This window comes from Natator depressus, chromosome 2 (genome assembly GCF_965152275.1).
Source record: "Natator depressus isolate rNatDep1 chromosome 2, rNatDep2.hap1, whole genome shotgun sequence".
Classification (NCBI taxonomy): Eukaryota; Metazoa; Chordata; order Testudines; family Cheloniidae; genus Natator; species Natator depressus.
In genome coordinates this window covers 198405106-198426483 of record NC_134235.1, presented here as the reverse complement: position 1 = coordinate 198426483, position 21378 = coordinate 198405106, and the positions used below count along the sequence as shown (strand labels likewise).

General features: G+C 41.0%; 1 protein-coding gene across 1 annotated transcript in view; it reads right to left on the bottom strand.

The window, feature by feature from the left end:
- The window catches only part of TBC1D5 (TBC1 domain family member 5), a 469719-nt gene extending 461973 nt beyond the window's left edge, over positions 1–7746 (bottom strand). Inside the window, exon 1 of the mRNA XM_074945686.1 lies at positions 7489–7746. The gene's annotated coding sequence lies outside the window, so the exon portion shown is untranslated. The remainder of the gene's footprint in view (positions 1–7488) is intronic.
- Between the last annotated feature and the right edge of the window lie 13632 nt (positions 7747–21378).

Sequence of the window (21378 nt, the reverse complement as noted above, 5' to 3'; positions counted from 1 at the left end):
AAATGCAGCTCCCTCTAACCACAGTAACACACAAACTTCCTGTATGTAACATTTTCCTCCATAGTGCTGTTCACTGTTCTTTCATCAGACGAGGAAGTGAAAGTTACAAGAGTCCAGCTTTCTGAACACTTTAAAGAACAGGATTCTTTTAAATGTTGCCTGTTATATTTTTCCTGGAAGGAAGTAAAGTTAACAAGGCATAGGCAGTGTAAGTGTTATGTGAAAATGAGAGTCTACAGTTAGAAAAAACAAGATAAAAAAACAATTCTTGGCCTGCTAGTCTAGACAACTGGATGCAATGCGCATAACGATTCATTCATAATGAACTATAGGTATCACCACAGGCAACACCTCAGTCCTGGAGGAACTTACACGTGTGGTTACCTTTAACTAGGTCAAGGAACTGTAATTCACCAGCCTGACAGTGGAGAGGGACACTTCCTCAGTCCAAGACCTGACAGGATGCTATGACCAAGAGTGACAGAACCTGCAGAATGGGTCAGAAGTACTGAAAAACCTGCCAAGGTCTCCATTTCAAAGATAACTTGTCAAGCAGTCAGTCATTTAAGACCTGCATAGAAGCAGTTTATTATGATGTTCTCATGTTTTTTGTTCTGAATAGATACTTTGTTTTACGAAGGTTGGCTGTCACTGCCCTGGGGAGAACAGGACTGCAAGTGCTGAACTGAAGTCAGACTTACTCAGGTGATCAGTTAATTGCAGCCCAAACCCCAATCTAGAAAGCTGTGGGATCCTGCTCTGAGAAAGATCTCGGACCATCGCCTAATACGGGTGCCCTCAGGGAGGCCATGAAGAGGTCAGAGGTACAGTTACGTTGAGAATTGACACATACCACTTTGTTTTTTTCAGCGTACAGAAGTGATATAAAAAGCCAAAGGAAAAAAGAACAGATTATATTATTAACTTTCCCCCCAACTTATTTATCAGCAACATAGGTTGAGGCCTAAAGGAGGAAACAGGATGCCACTGACTCGTGACTGAGAGTCAAGCAAAGCACCCATTTTCAAATAACTGTGTCCAGTATTTGGTTCTATGTAGAGATATTCTATATTGTTGGGGTGGAAAGGAAGTAGACACAAAATTATCTTTATTAACATAAAGTAATTAGAAAATAAGCTATGTTCACTGAACATAAAACAGCCCCACTTTCCAATTCCCCCAGCCACTATCATTCCAGTACAAAAGACTTAAGGAAAGCAGGACAGGCAAGGTCAGGCATCAGTACTGTTCTACAAACTAAAAACAATCTCGACTAAAACAACAAACTAAGGGCCAAAATTTCTCCTAGACTAACTCCATTGATTTCTATGGTCTTATTCTAGCAGTGACTACATTCCTAAAAACTTCTTTGCATTCTTCCTGAATGCACTAGGACCAGCTCGTCATTCTGAGCCTGCTCCTTCACTATATTTCTGGAGTTTCTTTAAAAGACACCATTATTTAATGTGTTTAGATTGTTAAAACTTGGAAAAGAAAGGACAAACACATTTAAATCAAGTGACTTATCAAATATTTTGGTTCATGCTGATGGATTCACTCTGTGATAGGGAATCATGGGACCTGGGTTCTGACTACAGCTTTATCATTGACTTGCTGTTAAGCCTCAGATAAATCACTTGCCTCTCAATGAAAAGGATATTCACCTTTGTAAAGCACCAACATCTATGGATGGAAAGCACTATAAAACCAGCAAGTATTAATCACATGAATAATTTAGAGAAAATTCTTTGCTCATTTTTGACTACCTTGTGATCAAAGACTGAAAAGTGGCTATGTAGAGATGGCACTTTATTACTCAGATTTATTCAAGTTGTAGTCAGAGTTATACTAAACAGAGCACATTTGATATGGGAACCATTATGAAATTAACATAAAATCTACAATGCCATTTTTACAAGTTACTTTTCAAAGAAGATCTTATAGAATTACTTAATGTGGTTAGAAAGTGTACAAAATAACTATTTTACAGAAGATAATTTAGGTAACACATGCATACTCCGTAGACTGAACAGAAACAAACCCATACTGCTTCTGTAAAGGAAAATCTTGCTTCTCTAATCTACAGGAATTCTTTAAATATATATCAACAAAATAGTGGGTAAAGAAGAAACACTTTCAAGAAGGCCTCTGACAGTATTCCTCATAACAAGGCTGTTAAGGAAAACTAATCATGATATAAGTAGTACATTACTACTACACAAAAGAATATGGCTTAGAGATAGAGAAAATGCATATGGACTATTTTCAGAATGGCAAAAGGTTAATGGTGGGGTTTCTTACAGCTCAATACATCAGAACTAGCAGAAAAAAAGTATTTAGATTAGTCAACACTACAGAAGATTGAACTTCAAAGATATCTACAAAACCTAGATGAATGTACAGCATGATGGCTGATTAAATTTATTGTTGACAAATGCAAGGTAATGCATACTGGAAGGAATAATTTAAACTACTCATATGTATTGCTGTATTCTACATTTCCCTAACCATTCATAAGAGAGCTGAGCATTATTGTGGCTAGCTAAATAAAAAACAAGAACTTAGCAGTATTTGTAAAAGGTGAGATATTTGTATGGATAATAAAAACATCCACAATACAGAAGGTATATATTAAAAATAAAAAATATTTTAAGGGATACAAACTTTCATGCTTTAGGCCATATGCCAACTAGTAGGTTATAGGAATTTGTAGAAACCTTTGCTATAGCCACGTTATTCTACAGTTATATATTATGGGGTTTTTTTTAAACTTCCTTTGAAACATCTGGTTTTGGCCACTGTGGGAGCAGAATACTAGTCTAGATCAGTGGTTCCCAAACTAGGGGTGCCGCTTGTTCAAGGAAAGCCCCTGGTGGGCTGGGCCAGGTTTGTTTACCTGCCGCATCCGCAAGTTCAGCCAATCGCAGCTCCCAGTGGCCGCGGTTCGTCATTTTTGGCCAATGGGAGCTGCAGAAAGTGGTGCAGGCCGAGGGACATGCTGGCCACCACTTCCTGCAGCCCCCACTGGCCTGGACCAATGAACCGCGGCCATTGGGAGCTGCGATCACCCGAACCTGTGGACACGGCAGGTAAACAAACCGGTCCGGCGCACCAGGGGCTTTCCCTGAACAAGCGGCAGCCCTAGTTTGGGTACCACTGGCCTAAATGATCACCGGTATGATCCAGCATGGCAATTCTGATGTTACAAGGGAATAAAATTAAAATATCAAAAATATTTAGCTACAGTTCTAGAGGGTCCATAAGACCCCATGCCTTCCTTGAAACGTAAGTCCAATCCTGTTTTAACAAATAACCATATTTGTTTCTCACAGTAAAAAGAAAAGATTACTCTCAAAGCATATATAAAGAAAAAAGTTATATACTACATAATAATGGGCATGTTTATCAAATATGTGTATTTCATGCTTCATGCTAAACATAGTTCATACATTCCTGGTTTAGGGTTATCAATAACTCAACCACAGGACCTTGAATATTTATGCATCAATATGCTAACTCAGTGGCTCTATAACTTTATCAACCTGAGGACCCCACGCCCCTCTGCTCAGCCCCAGGCCCCGTCCCCACTCCACCCTTTCCCCAAGGCCCCACCCTCGCCCCTCCTCTTCCCCCCCCATCTCTGCCCCTCCTCTTCCCCGCCTCCTCTCCCTCACCTCCCAGCGCCTCCTGCACTCTGGGAACACCTGGAGTACCCTTGCGGACCCCAGTTAAGAGAAACGTTGTGCTAACTAACAAATCCTAGGCAGGGGTACCAGTGGGGGTATGTTATAGACAACCAAATCAACCAGAGAATAGCTAAGTTACTCCTTAAACAATTGTCCATAACATGTGGGGGCGAAACTGTGTTGCTATAGGAGACATATGCTGGAGGTCTCATTCAGCCTGTAGTAAAACATCACTGGAGTTTCCAAAAATTATAGATAATACTTTTCTAACATAAAAGGCATAGCACCACACAGGGTAACTATTTTGTGCTTTATGATAAAGATGAATTAATCACAGAACTGGAAGTTGGTGATTGGCAAGGGAGCAATAATTACTTGATTACATTAACAATGAGACCAGTGGCACCTTAAAGATTAACAGATTTTTTGAATAGGGACCGGCTGGCTCACTACAAAAGCAGTTTTTCCTCTCTTTGTATTGACACGTCCTCATCAATTATTGGGAGTGGACCACATCCACCCTGATTGAATTGGCCTTGTGATCACTGGCTCTCCACTTGTAAGGTAACTCCCTTCTCTTCATGTGTCCGTATATTTATGCCTGCATCTATATTTTCACTCCATGCATCTGAAGAAGTGGGGGTTTCACCTACGAAAGCTTATGCCCAAATAAATCTGTTAGTCTTTAACGTGCCACTGGACTCCTCGTTGTTTTTGTGGATACAGACTAACACTGCTACCCCTCTGATACTGGATTACATTCGATATGGACAAAGAGAGGACAGACTAAACCAGTAGATATTAAATGGCAAAAGATTTAGTTAACACAGAGCTAAGGTTGCCCAGTGGTAGCTTGTGCCCTTCCAGAATGTCGAAGTCAGCAAAACTCAAATTTCTGAAATACAGAATTAAGGTAAATGTCCACAAAACTTTAACTCTGCCCCACCCTTGTGCTGCAATAGCCATTGGGAATTATCTGTATGCATACCAGCTGTATTCCTTGTGTTAGCTGTACTGAATTGTGGAGGAATAAGCTGGAACAGGTTGGAAGAGCTCTGATTGTGATATGAGGAGATCTGGGGATTAGTTTGAGAGGCACCACAGAGCTGTGACTCTGATATAAGGAGATCTGCATCTGAGTCCCCATAAATGTCATCTAAAGAAAGAACTGCATATGTACCTTCAGGTTCCAGTCTGCATCATTTCAATGCAGAATTGTATAGATTGTGTCCGTAGACAAAGGTACGGTCAGTAGTGAGGTGGGATATCAAAGCAGTCTGTGGATTTAATGATGGGTGGGAGAAAGTAGAGGTTTAAGTGATATCTTATGTTCAAGCGTGAAGGGGTCATAAAAGGATATAATGTGGTTGTTAAATTTAACAGGTGTGGTCTTCTTCTGGGGGAGCAGGCACAGCATTTGAGTGTAAGACAAATGCAGGTAGTGTCTGTCCACTAAAGCGAAAAGGCAGAGTGCAAGTATGTGCACTATGGGCATTGTGGTGCATTGCTCAAAGAGGACAGAGCATTTTCCTTAATTCTATATTTCATGGTTTTCAGAAGTCTGAGTTTTGCTGAACTGAACATTCTGGAAGGGCACAAGCTATCATCAGGCAACCTTAACTTTGTGAGCCAACAGAGAGCCCATGAGTAGCTTTCTGAAATAGCTTTTGCCTTCAATTGATCTATTTGTAGCTTCATTTGAATTATGAAATCACAAAGTATAAAAAATATGCACACACACACCCTGCCACATGTGTATGTCTAACAAATGACAGTTACTGTTGTCATGCTTAATTTAATCTGCACACTATAGTTAAAACATAGGTTCACAAACCATAAAAGGGCAGGCGAACATCATTCACCGGCTCAGAAGTAACTAAAGTTATTAATTTAGAGTATGAAGCTGTAAAAATAATCAAATTCTTGAGACAACAAATTCTTCATCACAGGGGATTTCTCCCTCAGTGCATGCCTGGCATATTCTGGGTGCCATCACAATACAAATAATAGAAAAGCCTGCTGAAAATTGACCAACCATTATCAATGAACTTTATATTCCACTTCATTGCTTTCATCTCTGTACTTCAGAGGGACAGTAGCTAGAGCCTTCTGATACCAAAACTGGAGATTTCCCTACCATGTGGGAAATACGTTTAACAATGAACCTCTCAGCAACGACAGTAAGCCATGCATTTGTTATATTTTCAAAATACAAACAGGTTTGAAAACAGTAAAATCATTAGGTTCCTTTCTCTGTGGACTATTATCAAGGAATATAAAATCCCAACCAGCCAAGCTCCAAATATAACAGTATGTGATGACTCAAAGTGAGGTATGCATACATCATATGATGTGAGGTTACTAATTCCATTTGATCTCTCTAAATTTTTTAATTAAATATTTTCAGTGTCAACAATGTAGACAAGATTTGTTTGGAAAACATTTGTAGAGTTTTTTTGGCCTAAAAACCTTGACAGAGATAATACAAGTAAACAAATAACTACTGTGTAATAAACAACAGACCTAAAAAATAACATCCATCAATGAGCACATTTTTCAAAAGCAAAGAAGATGGTCACTGGTGTAACAATGCTTTTCTTACATTGAGCTTTTCATCCATAAATCTCAAAGGTAGGTATTACCACCAATTTTTGCCATTGGGGAAAACGGAAGTACAGAGAAGTGTATTTCACATGTCACACAGGAGGCAAGTGGCAGAACTGGGGAAAGAACCCAGGTCTCCTGGCTCCGACTCAGTGTTCTACCCACCAGAACATGCTTCTTCTGTAAACTAGATGAATGGTTTCTAAATGTTTACAAACATGTACAGTCACAGCACTAAGGCAAGATGCCAATATGGCAGCAGCAAAACTTTTCCTAGGACTAGCCCACAAAGGCTCCATGATGCAAAAAAAGCCATAAGGATCTTAATAAGCTTATGCTCAAATAAATTTGTTAGTCTCTAAGGTGCCACAAGTCCTCCTGTTCTTTTTAAGGATCTCTAGCTAAACCAAACTACTTATGGAGATATAGTACAGCACTCTAAGAGTATACAGCAGTTTATAACAGTTGAAAGTGTGCTAACAACAGTCCTTGCCTTGAAACTGATGCTAAGTAACTCAAACTACTATACCCAAGAGAAGAAGAAAACAAATATGAAGGGAATGGTTAAATGTCAAACTGCGGTTTTTAAGGCAACAGACTGCGAATCAGAGTGAACTGAAACCAAAAGGTGAAAAGAACCAGGATGGTGGAGGGGAGGTGTTAGGGAGGGAAGGAAAGAAGGAAAACCTAACTTCTGTGAACTATTTATAAAGGACTGGGAGGCTGGGAGGAACTCTGACGTTTTTAACTTCCCAACAGTGGAATGAAAATATAGCAAAAAAAAAAAAAAAATCCAGGGAGGAAAATTTGACAGATCATGCCCCCTCCTCCCTACCCACTTCCACAGCCAGGAATGAAAGAGACACGGGGGGAAAAAAATCTGCTTGATACTATCTGCTCTCAGCTTGTAATAAATTAACCTCCAGGCACCAATCAGTTCCCCAAAACGACCCTGAGGAAGTTTCTGTGAGGCGAGAGAGGGGCAGCCTACAGCAGCTCTAGCATACAGGCCTCACCGCCACTTCCTAGCGCCCCTGCTGCAACTCAGGCACAGCTGGGGGGTGAGAGAGGTCTGGGGCGAAGAGGGCAGGGAGGGAGGTGAGTGGGGCGGGGTCACTTTTATTGCAGGAGACTGGGGTGGAGGAGGGCAGTGGGTCAGGCTGGGGGGGAGGATAAGATGCTCTGGGGCTGGTTTTACCTGCTGCGGCCGCTGCGGCATGACGATCTGGTTCAGCCTCTCTCCCTCCCCGCCTCCCTCCCTGTCTGTGCTGCCCAGACCCACGCCGGCCCGGCAGCGACCCGCCAGGAAACCAGCGCAGAGAGGGGGGAAGGGGACGGGCTCTGCCCGCACACAGACGTACGCGCGCGCGTGGCACCGCCCCCTCCCGCACGCAGGCAGGCGCGCGCCAGGGCTGCAGGGAAGCGGAGGCCGCCCACCCCGGCTGCGGGAGCGCGCCTGCTCGCGCTCGGCCGGCCCGACCCCGCTCCGGGAGGAGCCCGGGGAGAAGCTTCCTGGGCGGGGCCGAGCGGCGCGGGGGGACAGCCTCCCCCATCTAGCAGGGCCGGAGGGTGGGGGCTGTGAGGATGGAAGCTTGGGTTGCCAACTTCCTATTTGCGGTACACTGATTACTGTTGCCCCGCCCCTTTTCCGAGGCCCCTCCCCTGCCCCCTCCAGCCCCGTCGCTCGCTGGCTCTCCCCAAGTGTGGGCGATGTGGGAACAGTCGCGTCTCCTCCCTCTTTCCCAGCAGGGAGGCCAGCACAGTGGGCCCTGACCATGAAGCTTCATGACCCTGTGTTTTAGGGTGGGGTGGAGGCCTGTGTATGAATCATGTTATGAAGCAACCCATCCTCCTACCTTCAGTCAGGACCAAGTCACAGATCCACCCTGAAGGCTTTGTGTTGAGCAGAGGCTCTATCCTGTGCCCTGCAGAGACATTCCCCAGCTGGTCATGCCCAGAGAGAACTGAAAATTGAATTGTGACAGAGAGCAGAGGTATCAATCTGTGGTGAGAGAAGATAGCGTTGGATAGGCTATGCTGCCAGAGGGGTGTGATCCTATGCACTTCATCCGTCACTTCATAAGACCATATGTTTGAAAATCCCGTGTAATATGGGATACTGTGAAGCTAGTGCTGGCAAAAGTGCTTTGAGAGCCTTTGAAGACAGTGCTATAAACATACAAGGTATTTTATTATATTAAATTGCACAGATGTCAATTTTACATTTATTCAGAGACTTTTACCCTAGGGGGATCTCAAGGCATTTCTATATATATACACAATATGCCTACAGTTTAACCAGCTGTGAGGTGGAGTTGGCATGTAGGCCCACAGTTTAAAATGAGATAATTTAAAGTGAATTTCATTCACTGGTCCTTTGGCAATGACTGACCAGCCTCAGATGTACCTGGAAAACTCCTTGGCAAATTAAGAGACTTTAAACACTTTTAAAATTAACTCCCAGTGAAAGAAAAGTGCAAGTGGCTTGGTCATGCTCATAGAATCATAGGCTCAGAAGGGAAGGGATAGTTCAGTGGTTTGAGCATTGGCCTGCTAAACCCAGGCTTGTGAGCTCAATCCTTGAGGGGGCCATTTAGGGATCTGGGACAAAAATGGGGGATTGGTCCTGCTTTGAGCAGGGGGTTGGACTAGATGATCTCCCGAGGTCCCTTCCAACTCTGATATTCTGTGAGGTCATCTAGTTCAGTCCCCTGCAGCCACCATGGGATCCCAATGTTCTTGTTTTATACTTCACCTATCATAAAGACCCCTAATTCTTGCCCTGTGAAAAAGAGTCAGCTGGTCATTGTCATACAGTGTCTTGTTGGCTGCTATCATTTGTGCACCCCTCTGCTTGCCAGGAAATGAAATACTCATATTCGCCATGAAGAAGAGCTCGTGTAGCTTGAAAGCTTGTCTCTTTCACCACCGAAGTTGGTCCAGTAAAAGATATTACCTCATCCACCTTGTCTCTCTTCTAGCCTGGCACCAACACAGCAATTTCAACACTGCAAACATACTTTTCTACAAGCTAGTAATTATTCAGATGAGGCAAAATATCTGACTTTCCAAGTCAGACTTTTGTATCAGGGCATGTCTGCTTGAGTGTATCAAAAAGATACTTTCTTTAAGTAAGAGGTTCATTTTAGGAATTCATTAAATCTTTTTACATTTGTTTGCCAGTGGCCCCTTTCTCCATTAGAAATATTCCAGAATTTACAATTTTAAGAGTCTGTGCCACTTGGAGGTTCATTTAACTTGCAAAAAAAATTAGCAACATACATAATGACCAATATATTTATTATTATTTAAAAGTCAAGTAAACATAAATTTCCTGGGTTGTATTATATTAGAATAGAGTGGTATTTTGATATCAATTAGGTATGAACTAGGAAGAAAAGTTGGCCAGTTCTGGTACCAACATTTTTTTTTATAAAATATAACACATTCATCATGTAAAATATACCTGTAAGATGTCTTGTAATTCTCCTTATCTCACGAATTGAGCAAATTCTTCTAGGCCATTTTTGGTTATTTAAGAACACCTAGCTATTTAACTTTGCAAAGGATTTTCTTAGGAAGAAATCTTACCTTCTTAGCAGCCTAATAATGTTCTTAATTCCCCCAGCTTTTGACTTAAAAAAGAAACCAATGTAAATACTAGATTGCTGGCAATGGTGTTTTGCAGCAGCTTGCTTCAACTTTCTGCCCTAACTTAAGCAGAGTAAAGTTTGTAAGCTTACTATAATAACAGCAATTTAAAGTTAACTGTTACCAGTTTGTTTTTTTAAAAAAACCTGCTGAATATACACAAGATTTTCCTTGATATCCCTCATTTCATTCCGATCACTGTATTTTCTGTGAGAGATCTAAATTTCCTTTTGTCTCTTCTTACATTTACTTAGTGTTATAGAGGATCCTGATTATATTAAAAACTATGTAATCAGCCATCTAATATTTGTCTAGAGTGTTTTAAAATGTTGGGCAAAATAAATGTTTTAAAATGTTGGGCAGCTGAGATCGTTTCACAATAGATGTTCTCAGCTGCCCAATGGAGAAATGGTAGTAGTGAATTATCAATACAGAGTACAATTTTTGCCATAGTAGCTATTTAACCATATGCAGTCAATATATCTGGATACCGTGGTGACTCATGCACTAGCAATATATATGCCGCTACATAGTTTCTGTCTTTGGATTGCTGTAAAGGCACGCAGACTGATAGATGTAATATATTTGGGGGAAAACCTTTATGAGAGAATTATAGCATATTCTGTACACAGGACGTAACATTCACACAATTCACTAACTACAATCTTAGGTCATAATCTCTACTGGGGCTATTGAAGAATCTCTTTTATAAACTTGCAGAGTTGGACTGCTACTGTTTTTATATGAAATACATTAAGATAAACGCACCTATATTTGGAAATATATTCCAACCTGGTACTCAAGACAGGCAATTGCTAGTTGTCTATATATAGGTCATTTACTGTTACAGTCACATGTTATACCCACATGTTCATATACACAGCATAATTGAGAAGACTGATGTTTATAATTAGGTATTTATAATTTTATGGAAAAATTACCATTTGGACTGGAACATTTGTGTATTTCAACTCTAAGGCTTGATCTACACTGGGGGGAAGAAATCGATCTACGTGAATAACATAGCTGAAGTTGACGTACTTAGATTTACTCACCGTAGTGAGTGCAGTCTTCACTGCAGTGTGTCGACTGCTGACGCTCCCCCGTCGACTCCACCTGCGCCTCTCTCTCCGGTGGAGTACAGGAGTCGACGCGAGATCGCTCGGGAGTTGATTTATCGTGTCTGGACTAGACGCAATAAATTGACCCCCACTGGATCAATTGCTGCCTGCCAATCTGGCAGGTAGTATAGACATACCCTAAGTGTGAGTTTTTATGGGGGAGTTTGGTAAAATTCTATTTGTCTGTGAGTTACCCAGGTATGCAAAAGTAGGTTTTATATTTTAAATTCATTTTTTCTGGTGCTGTTTTTGCACTTAAATAATGTAGGCCTTAATTCTGCAAAGACTTACAGACATGCTTAACCTTCCAAATGAGAATAGTCCTATTGACTTCAATGAGGCTGCTTACATGCATATGCCTTTGCAGGATCAAGGCCTTAAATGGTTTTGTTCTGATAGTTTAAGATTGCCCTGCATAGTCCTCAGTGAGGATAGCTTGCAGAGAGCCAGTTGCAAGATCATGGCTAATTTAGGAGTAAGCAAGGCTAGCAAATCCTGACTGACATTTGTGTTGATCACTTCCAGAACTCTCACCTGGTAAGGGACTGGAAGAAACTCAGTCTGCATGTGTCCAAAATCCCTGGCATTTGGATTCCCCAGTTTGTTCACCAAAGATATAGAAAATAATATAGAACATATGTGTAGGTTAGCAAGGTTACAGCGTGTGTTGCAATCATATAGATTTCCTGGTTTTTTACAAAATGTCAGATGCAATGTCTCAACCTAGTACTCACAGCTAGTACTTGTGGCTTAGTCAATTTATTTCCTTCAATCAGAATGCAATAGGTACCACAGCTGACACATGAAAACTGTCATAAACACATCAGACCTGTGAGACCATTGTATTTTAACTTGAAATAATACTATTTTCCACTAATATAATGCATTGCATTGGAGGATCTCAGCACACTTTTACAAATTCTAACTGGTTAAGCCTCTCCTGTGGATTACTACAAATCAGCAACGTTCCTGCAGAAAAGAGCCAGGTTTTTGTGGGTTTTTTTTTCATTTTGTTTTGTTTTGAAGTGTTGCTGGTAGTGTGAGCTATTCTAAGCACACACATTTAAAACATTCAAGAATAATTACATTGATTTTGAGTGTCAAGGAGCTCCCCCTGTGAAGCTCTACCCATAGAATCCTGTTTGACATCACAAGAGGAACACATGCAGCCTTCAACTTGCAATGTAAAGAAATCACTCATTCATTTGTAACAATTTTTTCTTCAATCTTTTTAATGGTTTTTCAGAAATAAAACAAGCTTTACACTAATTTTGGTTCTATCTGATTCAAATAATAGTTTTAATACTTTATGTCCCTTTCACTCTTCATCTCTGCTCACCTGCCTGCATCCAACACTGGGAATAATAGCATAGGAAATTCCTTGCTGGTCTTGTTGAATGTGTGAATCCAACTTTTGCTTTTAAATTATAAGTTGGTTTTGCCATAAACATGCAGATTTTAACTGAAATATTTGACTCTTAAAATATTTATTTTTAAGGGAGTTCAGATCGGGTATCATTTCAGTCAGTCTTCATGTCAGATGCACAAGAGTCAGTCTTATCCACCTACTTCTGTTTATGCCTTCCAGGCAGCTAACCAAAATACACTGCCTATATGCTGATAGGGAACCAAACAGCTGTGCTTTTTAAGCAAAGTGCATATCATGATTTTTTTAAAACAATATTTACAAAAAGAAAATTCATCATGCAATATATTTTGATAAAAGAGCATCATTGTCTGCTTCTCCAACATACTGCAGAGATTCAGTGGAGAGCTATCAAGAAGGAAGAGCATGGAACGATGTATTGAGGTGGAAAGATTATAGTTCAGCTGAAGTACAGCTAAGATGGGACATAACCATCTACTTCTTTTGAAAGGAGCAAAAACAATTGCCCCAAACCTAAAACAGATAGCAAGTGGGCAGACTGCTGCACCTGCCTGGTATGGTGCACCATACTTGTTGCAGGATTAAGGCTATGAGGAGGAATAATGGGTTGCAAGTAGGGTGACCATACATCCTGTTTTGTCTGGGACAGTCCCTTTTTTAAAGCCCTGTCCCAAATTTTTTTTTTTGCAGAAGTGGGCATTTGTCCAGTTTGCTCTTGCCAACTTGATCAGTTCAAACATCTATGAATGTTAATAATTTTGGTCCTGATTCAGTCAAACACACTTAGGGCTGGTCTACAGAGGGGTTTAAATCAGATTATGTTGAATTAAACTGGTTTGAAAATGCTTGTGCACACAACTCAATTAATTATAGCACACTAACTCTGTATTTATTGGGAACTCTGAAGTCCTCTTTCAAAGTGAACTAAGATTGCAGCAAATTTAGTTCAGTGTGTTGTTCATGTGCACTCAATGCTGCTGTGCACTATTTTGGCAGTCTTCCAACAGCGATCCCACAGTGCTTTGTGAGCAACCGTTAGTGACTTATCTGTTTACCTGTGCACCCTCCACTGCTCTGTTATAAAGTTGACCAAATGTTCCTTTCCCCAGTTAAAAACAGGAGTGGGGCCAGAATTTGCCCATTTGCTACTGGATTCAAGTATATCAGCATTGCTGCAATAATAGTCCAGAAGCCCTACAACGTGCCTCGAGCTGCTGCTTGGAGCCATGCTGAGACCCTGGATCTCGTTGCTGTCTGGGGAGAAGTGTCAGTACAGGAAGCTCTTGTGTTTAGTCCCTGGAATAAAGATTTTTATGTGGACATTGCTAGGCAGATAACCACTAAGACAGAGGTGGGCAAACTACAACTGTGGCCTGCAGGACCGTCCTGCCGGGCCTTTGAGCTCCCGGCCGGGGAGGCTAGCTCCAGCCCCTCCCCCGCTGTCCCCTCTCCTCCACAGCCTCAGCTTGCCGTGCCGCCAGCGCTCTGGACGGCGGGGCTGCGAGCTCCTGCTGGGCGACGCAGCGGTGTGGCTGGCTCCGGCCGGGCGGTGTGGCTGCCAGCCCTGCTGCTCTGAGTGGCATGGTAAGGGGGCGGGGAGTGGGGGGGTTTGGATAAGGGGTGGCGGGTTCCGGGAGGAAGTCGGGGACAGGGAGCAGGGGGTGATTGGATGGGGAGGAGGTTGCGGAGGGGGGCGGTTGGATAGGCGTGGGAGTCCCCGGGGGCCTGTTGGGGGGCGGGGGCGTGGATAAGGGTTGGCACAGTCAGGGGACAGGGAGCGGGGGGGGGTGGTTGGATAGGGGGTAGGATCCTGGGGTGGGCGGTTAGGGGCAGGGGGTCCCGGGAAGGGGCAGTCAGGGGACAAGGGGCAGGGGGGGTTGGATGAGTTGGGGGTTCTGAGGGGGGCAGTCAGGGAGTGGGAAGTGGGGGGAGAGCAGGCTGTTTTGGGAAGCACAGCCTTCCCTACCCAGCCCTCCATAGAGTTTCGGAACCCTCAGGCCAGAAAGTTTGCCCACCCCTGCACTAAGGGCTACAACCAGGATACTGATCAGTGCTGGATAACAGCAAGCAGCTCAGGAGAACTTACATTCAAACCAGGGATCCCAGGAAAAAGTCCAGCAGTGGAAAAGTGACCTGTCCATTTTTGGAGGAGCTGAACAGGATTTTGTACAATTACATGACTACTCAACCAAGAAGGTTGTGGGCCCTTCTGCCTGCTTCCCACCCCCTACCCCCAACTCTGAGGGAAACCATCAAGATTCATTGGCGGATGAACATGAGGAGGCCAGTGAAAAGCTGTCCCATGAAAGCCAGGTGCCTGACAGCAATTCAAAAATGGCGCTGGTCCACCTGGAAAGGAAGCATGGGGCGGAGACAACGGAAGCATGGGATTTTCTAAAATTTTAACTGGCCTGGCTTCTGCTATGCATCCCAAAATGCAAAGTGAGAAAAATCCCAGAATGCATACTGCTGACTGGCTAGGCGAAGGGCCATGGGATACCCTCAGAGAACTCCCCATGCTTAGTATGCAGGAAACTGCTGCCATGTGTACACAGTGATGAGAACTGAAAGTAGGGATAGTGTCCCATGTGCACGCTATTACTGCAGCTTAAGTATTGCCAGTTAAATAATACGCATCAATCAGTCTGGTTTAAAAAAACCCTCACTCCAGTAGATAGCCCTTAGGCATGTGCTTAAGTCTCATTGATTTCACTAAGGCTTAAGTGCTTTCCTGGATCAAGATCAGTTAAGCACCTCACATAAAGATACTCATGTGCGTAAATTGTTCGTGGGACTGGGGCCTTAGCGTGTGGAATAGATTCTGAGAAAAGTTTCGACAGCTGAGTTATTTAAAACTAGAGCAGACCTAGCACTAAATAACAAGAGGTTGCAATTCTGCATTGGCATGGGGATGGAAGATGCAACCCTAGTCTTTCATATCCACAATTCAGTGATCAGCATACTAGCACTGTGCTGATGAACAACAGCCAGTGAATCAGATTGCAATCAGTGTACATGACAATGGAGCTAAGTGAAGTGAAACTCCAATCTGTGTAGGAAAGCCTGCACTTCAGCAAAAAATCAGAATCTTAAAAATATTTTAGACAAAGCCTGCATATTATGGCAAAATTAAACTGCAATTTAAAAATAAAAATCAGATTCATTTCCACATCATTTGCAAGGCCAAAGAAAGTTCTCACAGTGCTGTTGCCAGCACATGGTGGCAGCTGGGGAAGGGGAAATAATGGAGGGGAAAATAACACTGACCTTATTTATTTTAATAAGAAATAAATTGAAATATTATTGCTGATAATCTATTTAAACAAGCTGTTGAATAAAGCAATCACATAGCAATTAATATTTTTATCTTGGTAATTGAGGGCTGCTTATGTCACCTTTAAGATACTATACGTCTCATTTATTCAGCCCATTTTAAATAAAAATACCTTCCAGATCACAAGATACATGACATTTCTAATACTTTAACCAGTTAAATATCTCTCTGTAGGGAAAGTCTTGTATGCATCCTATGTTAAACCCCTGATAGAGAAGCATGATTTTTAAGTCCAATTTTATTAGTAGTTAGTAAGCAAATTCAAAGGGCCTGATCCTGCATTGCTGACACCAGAAATAAAACACAGCACACTGGTAATTAGATTAAAGGCCAAGGCTGCAAGCAACCATTATTGAAATCCAATCATTCAAACTGCAGTGTTACCCAGCAGTTAATAGTCCCTGTGGTACTAAATAATATGAAGCTTGAGGGTACTTACTGCATGCCTAGATAACAATCAGATGCAACCCCTCCACAAGCTGCAAATCACAAACCGTACTCTCTGTGCATAAGAATGGGATTCTCCTCCATACCCCTTGCACACCCAGACCCTGTCCTTAACATACCCGTTCCCAAACCTATGAAAAATTATTGGATAGGAAACCACAACAAATCAACTTATACTGCAGACGACTCCACCTGCCTCCATGCTCGAGGCCAATACCCATGTCCACAGACTGCACACCAGCACTGTGCCTCTGCTCCCGCCTCTGGCTCCTCTCTCAGCTCCCAGAACCACAGCATTCTCCTTTTGACTCAGCCCTCCCCCTAGGTTGTTGTCTGTATTTCCCCCTTCTGGGGGTAAGTATCTCTCTCCCACACTCTAGCCATTTCCCCAGTGGCAAGTGGGGGTGGGAGGGAACCTGGGCCCACCCACTACTCCAGGCCCCCAACTCAGTGACTCTGTAAATAGCAGCCTCCTGCTGCTCCTCTGTAACCTCGGTCATTGCAGCTCTATTTCCCTGGGACATTCCCTCTATTCCCCATGGCCCCAGCACTTTCTTCGCCCTTATCTCAAGGCCTCAGCTGCCCTATCCAAGGTGCTTACAGTTCTCCCAGCCATCTAGGAACACAGTTCTTACTCCCTCAGCTCCCGACAGCAACTGACCCTACTCTGCCCTGCAGCTCTTTTTATATGGGCCTTCTGGGCCCTGATTGGCTGTTCCTCGCAGCCCCTCTCCTATTGTCTGCTTCCCACGCAGCCTCCCCAGGGCTCTAGTAACCCCTTCTCTGCCACTGTGGGGCGGAAGCCCCATCACAATTAGTCAGTAGCCAACAAAAATAATAATGGAGACAGAGTTCTCCTCTTTGTGTTGAAAAATTCAGATTCACACCCATTAATGATAAGAGTTGTTTTAGAGAAATTCTGAAAAGGGTCACCCCTTTAATCATCTAATAAATGATTCGCTGAAACCAGCCATTGAGTCTGAGCATTGAAGTCAGTGAGAGTTTTTCAACTGATTTCAGTGGGAACAGAATTGGCCCTCTTTTTAGTACAGTACTTCAAACAAATATATACAGTACTGCCAATCATTCTGATCAAACACTCTCTCAGAATCTATTGCTACTGACTATTATTGGAGATGAAATATTTTGGGCACAACTAATAATATTCAATACCTTGTTCAGATTGTCTGATAGGAGCTTATATTATGAAGTGAATCTGATCTCCATGAATGATTTGTTTCATCACCTCACTCATTCTGTTGGTTAACATTTTAGGTATTATTGCAATAAATTAGAAAAATAAGGTGACAAATTGAACAATCAAGTAGATATTTTATCATTTTCCAATATAAATATTATAATAGCATCACAAGTTGATTTATGCCTGTGGCTCTGTTTAAAAAAAAAAAAAAAGGTCTGTAGCATCAAGGGGCCCACGGCTTCAAAGACAGTACAAAAAAATTCTGGTGGAGAGTCATCTTCTCCTGGTGTGTTACCAAGTGTTAACTATTTCATTGCTTCTTTGAGATTTCATCCAGTATAAATGGGCCATCTTTCTAATCCTTTGGTTGAAAAAGACACATAAAATTTAAGATTTTAATTTTTCAGCCCCAAAATTTGGGTTTCATCTCCAGATGCTCTAGTCTCAGATTTATATAGTCTCATAATATGCCTTAAAGATATCACTTATCTCATTCTTATTTGTTCATTATCACCCTTTGTTTTGTATAAATTGCAGCTATGCTGAGATTTCTCTTCCCATTTTATTTAAACAGTTAACCATTTACCAGTTTTATTTGAATTATAGAAAAATGTATTTGCTCTCTAAAATTAATTGGCTTCTTTAACAGCAATATTATTCAATAGTGCCTTAATCTGTATCAATTCTACATAAGCTTTTTACTATGGGAGTTTTTGATGTTCTAATTTTTTTATTGTTAGCTTTGTTAATAGCTCCAATTTTTCCTGCCTTTGGCATTTCCTAATTTCATGACATACACCTGAAAATCCAGCTTCTGAAAGTCACTTTGAAAGCCTTCAATATATATGATATGATGCCGAGCCCAAATTAAAATGTATATATTCCTTGATTTTCGTTTGAATAGCTATTAGAAATCCTTAAATAATAGCGTATTGAATCTCCAGTACAACCCCTTTTTATTCTCATCTGTTCGTATTATCTCTATTATTCCAGTTGTGTGCGATCACATAAAAAGAAACCATGCACCTTCATTCTCAGTATATTCCCAAATAGTTTTTTGTCTATTCAAAAATATCCACTCTCACATAAGGCTGATTTACCTCAGAATAAGAAGCCTGATCCAACACTCAGTGAAGTCCATGTTCATAGTTACTCATGTGCATGTGTATAGAATCAGCAATTCAACTTCCTTTATTTTCTTTCCATGTTATGTCCCGTCTCTATTCCATAACTGAACTTAAATAATTACTTTTCTTACACAATTTCCATGAAAAATATAACAAGAAAACCTAAAGATCAGGTTCTGCTAACTTTCCTCCTGTTGATTAGTACTTTCCTCCTGGAGTAGTCTCATTGAAAACAATGGAAATCCTAGGTACTTCCTAATGAGTAATGGTGGCACAATGTGTCCCCATGAGGGCAGCAAGCTCATCAAAAATAATCAAAATTCCTTCCGGTATTTCCCAAAGAAGCAAAAGTACTTCCAAGTGTATATTTTAATTTATCTACTGATTTTTTTTATTTTTGTTTGTTGAATATATTTTAATGAGGTGATATAGGAATCTACCCCAGTATTGTGTAGAATTGACCAGTGCATTGGGAGACTATTAATTAAGTAGATCATTGAAGAACTCTGTGCTTTCACCTATGACACAAGTCTTTTAGTGATTTACTTGAGAAATACTCCAATTTATTATTAATAATAATTATTTGTATTACCATAGCACTTAGCAACCCTCTTCAGAGATCAGGATGTGGACATTTTCTAATTTAATTCCTTATTTTTTGTCATATAGCTGTCATGCTTCAATTATTAATGTAATCACTTTGTTTTATTATTCTTTTGCTGGCATTATTAATCAGTAACAGCTTTATAATATTGGTCCAAATTGTTACAAACACCAAAGCAAAGTATGACGAAAACAGACAAATAAGCAACTTACCATAAAAAGTAAACTATGATTGAATAACACAATACTTGCTGGTCTTCTTTTTTAAAGGCTGCTTGGTAATACAAGATCCATTCAGGACTAGAAAGAAGAGACTTGCATGAGTCAATCTGATGTGTTATCAGTTTCATTTTTAAAGACAAGCTAACAAGATGTTTATTTTAATGTGTCTGTCCCATATAATGCGGTGCAAAAATAAGTATCAGTTAAAAGGATTTCCGCATTCTCAGGCTGCCAAAATGGCTACCTTACATGTTAATTTGTGTACACAGTATTTCTTTCACTGTCATTAGTTTTATTTAAACTGACGTTTCTCATGCTGGCTGAAAGGTAGACTGCTCCAATATGTTTTAAGCTCTTTTTGCCATGGTTTTTGCTGCCTGTCTCGAGTCTCTTTTTGCCTGGATAAAAAAATAGTTGCAACAAGAACGTGCCTGTCTTTACATTGGGGGATTGGAATTGAATTTCTGGGCCAGATCCATATAGCTCCTTTGGCTTCAGTACAGTTATGCCTATTTACACTAATAAAATGACTGTTTGCCTCCTCATCACATCAACCATCTCTACAAAAGGTGCAGCCATTTATAGGCCCGAAGTGTCAGCAGCTGCTATAATCCATTGACTGTAGTAGGAGCTCATTCCCCTGAGCTTCTCATACAAGAGTGATTTGGACTATTTTATCTGCATAGTTGCATTGCATCACAGCACGGTACGGTTCTGCTGCTTTCTGTGCTTTGTACACAGTCTTGGAAGAATTCATTTTTAAAAATATATACCTATATAATTTCAATGGATGATATCAATGTGTATTTTAAGCATTTGTTGAATTTTTAAAGTTGCAGGAAATTATAGGGGGAAGTCAGACACTAATTATTTAATGAAAGTAGATGTTGAAATTCAAAAAAGTTAAAGCTTTATATAACCATTAAAACATGAATTGTCACCATCATATATACAAATATAGAAAGTAAATATTCTTAAATAAAACTAAGAAGTTCTCAAGCAGCATTTTTCTTACTTTGCCTATCTGTAAATTTCTATCATCATTGATGGCAATGTCTTTTGTTGATTTGTGTGTGCACAGTGAAATCGATGCTTATTGCCATATACCGATAAAAATCTAATTCTCCCAAGCCTATGTGTACACCATGCAAAGGAGGACAGGGTTTACTCCTCTGCAAATGCCATCCAGCCTATAAATATCAAGAATAGGGCTGTCAATCGATTAAAAAATTTAATGGCGATTAATCGCGCTGTTAAACAACAATAGAATACTATTTATTTTAAATATTTTTGGATGTTTACTACATTTTCAAATATATTAATTTCAATTATAACACAGACTACAAAGTGTACAGTGTTCACTTTATTTTTTTATTACAAATATTTGCACTGTAAAAAATGTATTTTTCAATTCACCTCATACAAGTACTGTAGTGCAATCTCTATCATGAAAGTTGAACTTACAAATGTAGAATTTCGTACAAAAAAATGCACTCAAAAATAAAACAGTGTAAAACTTTAGAGCCTACAAGTCCACTCAGTCCTACTTCTTGGCCAGCCAGTCACTCAGACAAACAAGGTTGGTTACAATTTGCAGGAGATAATGCTGCCTGCTTCTTGTTTACAATGTCACCTGAAAGTGAGAACAGGCATTCACATGGTACTGTTGTAGCTGGCGTTGCGAGATATTTATGTGCCAGATACGCTAAAGATTCATATGTCCCTTCATGCTTCAACCACCATTCCAGAGGACATGCTTCCACACTGATGTTGGGTTCTGCTTGATAATGATCCAAAGCAGTGTGGACTGACTCATGTTCATTTTCATCATCTGAGTCAGATGCCATCAGCAGAAGCTTGATTTTCTTTTTTGGTGGTTTGGGTTCTGTAGTTTCCGCATCAGAGTGTTGCTCTTTTGACTTCTAAAAGGATGTTCCACACCTCGTCCCTCTCAGATTTTGGATGACACTTCAGATTCTTAAACCTTGGGTTGAA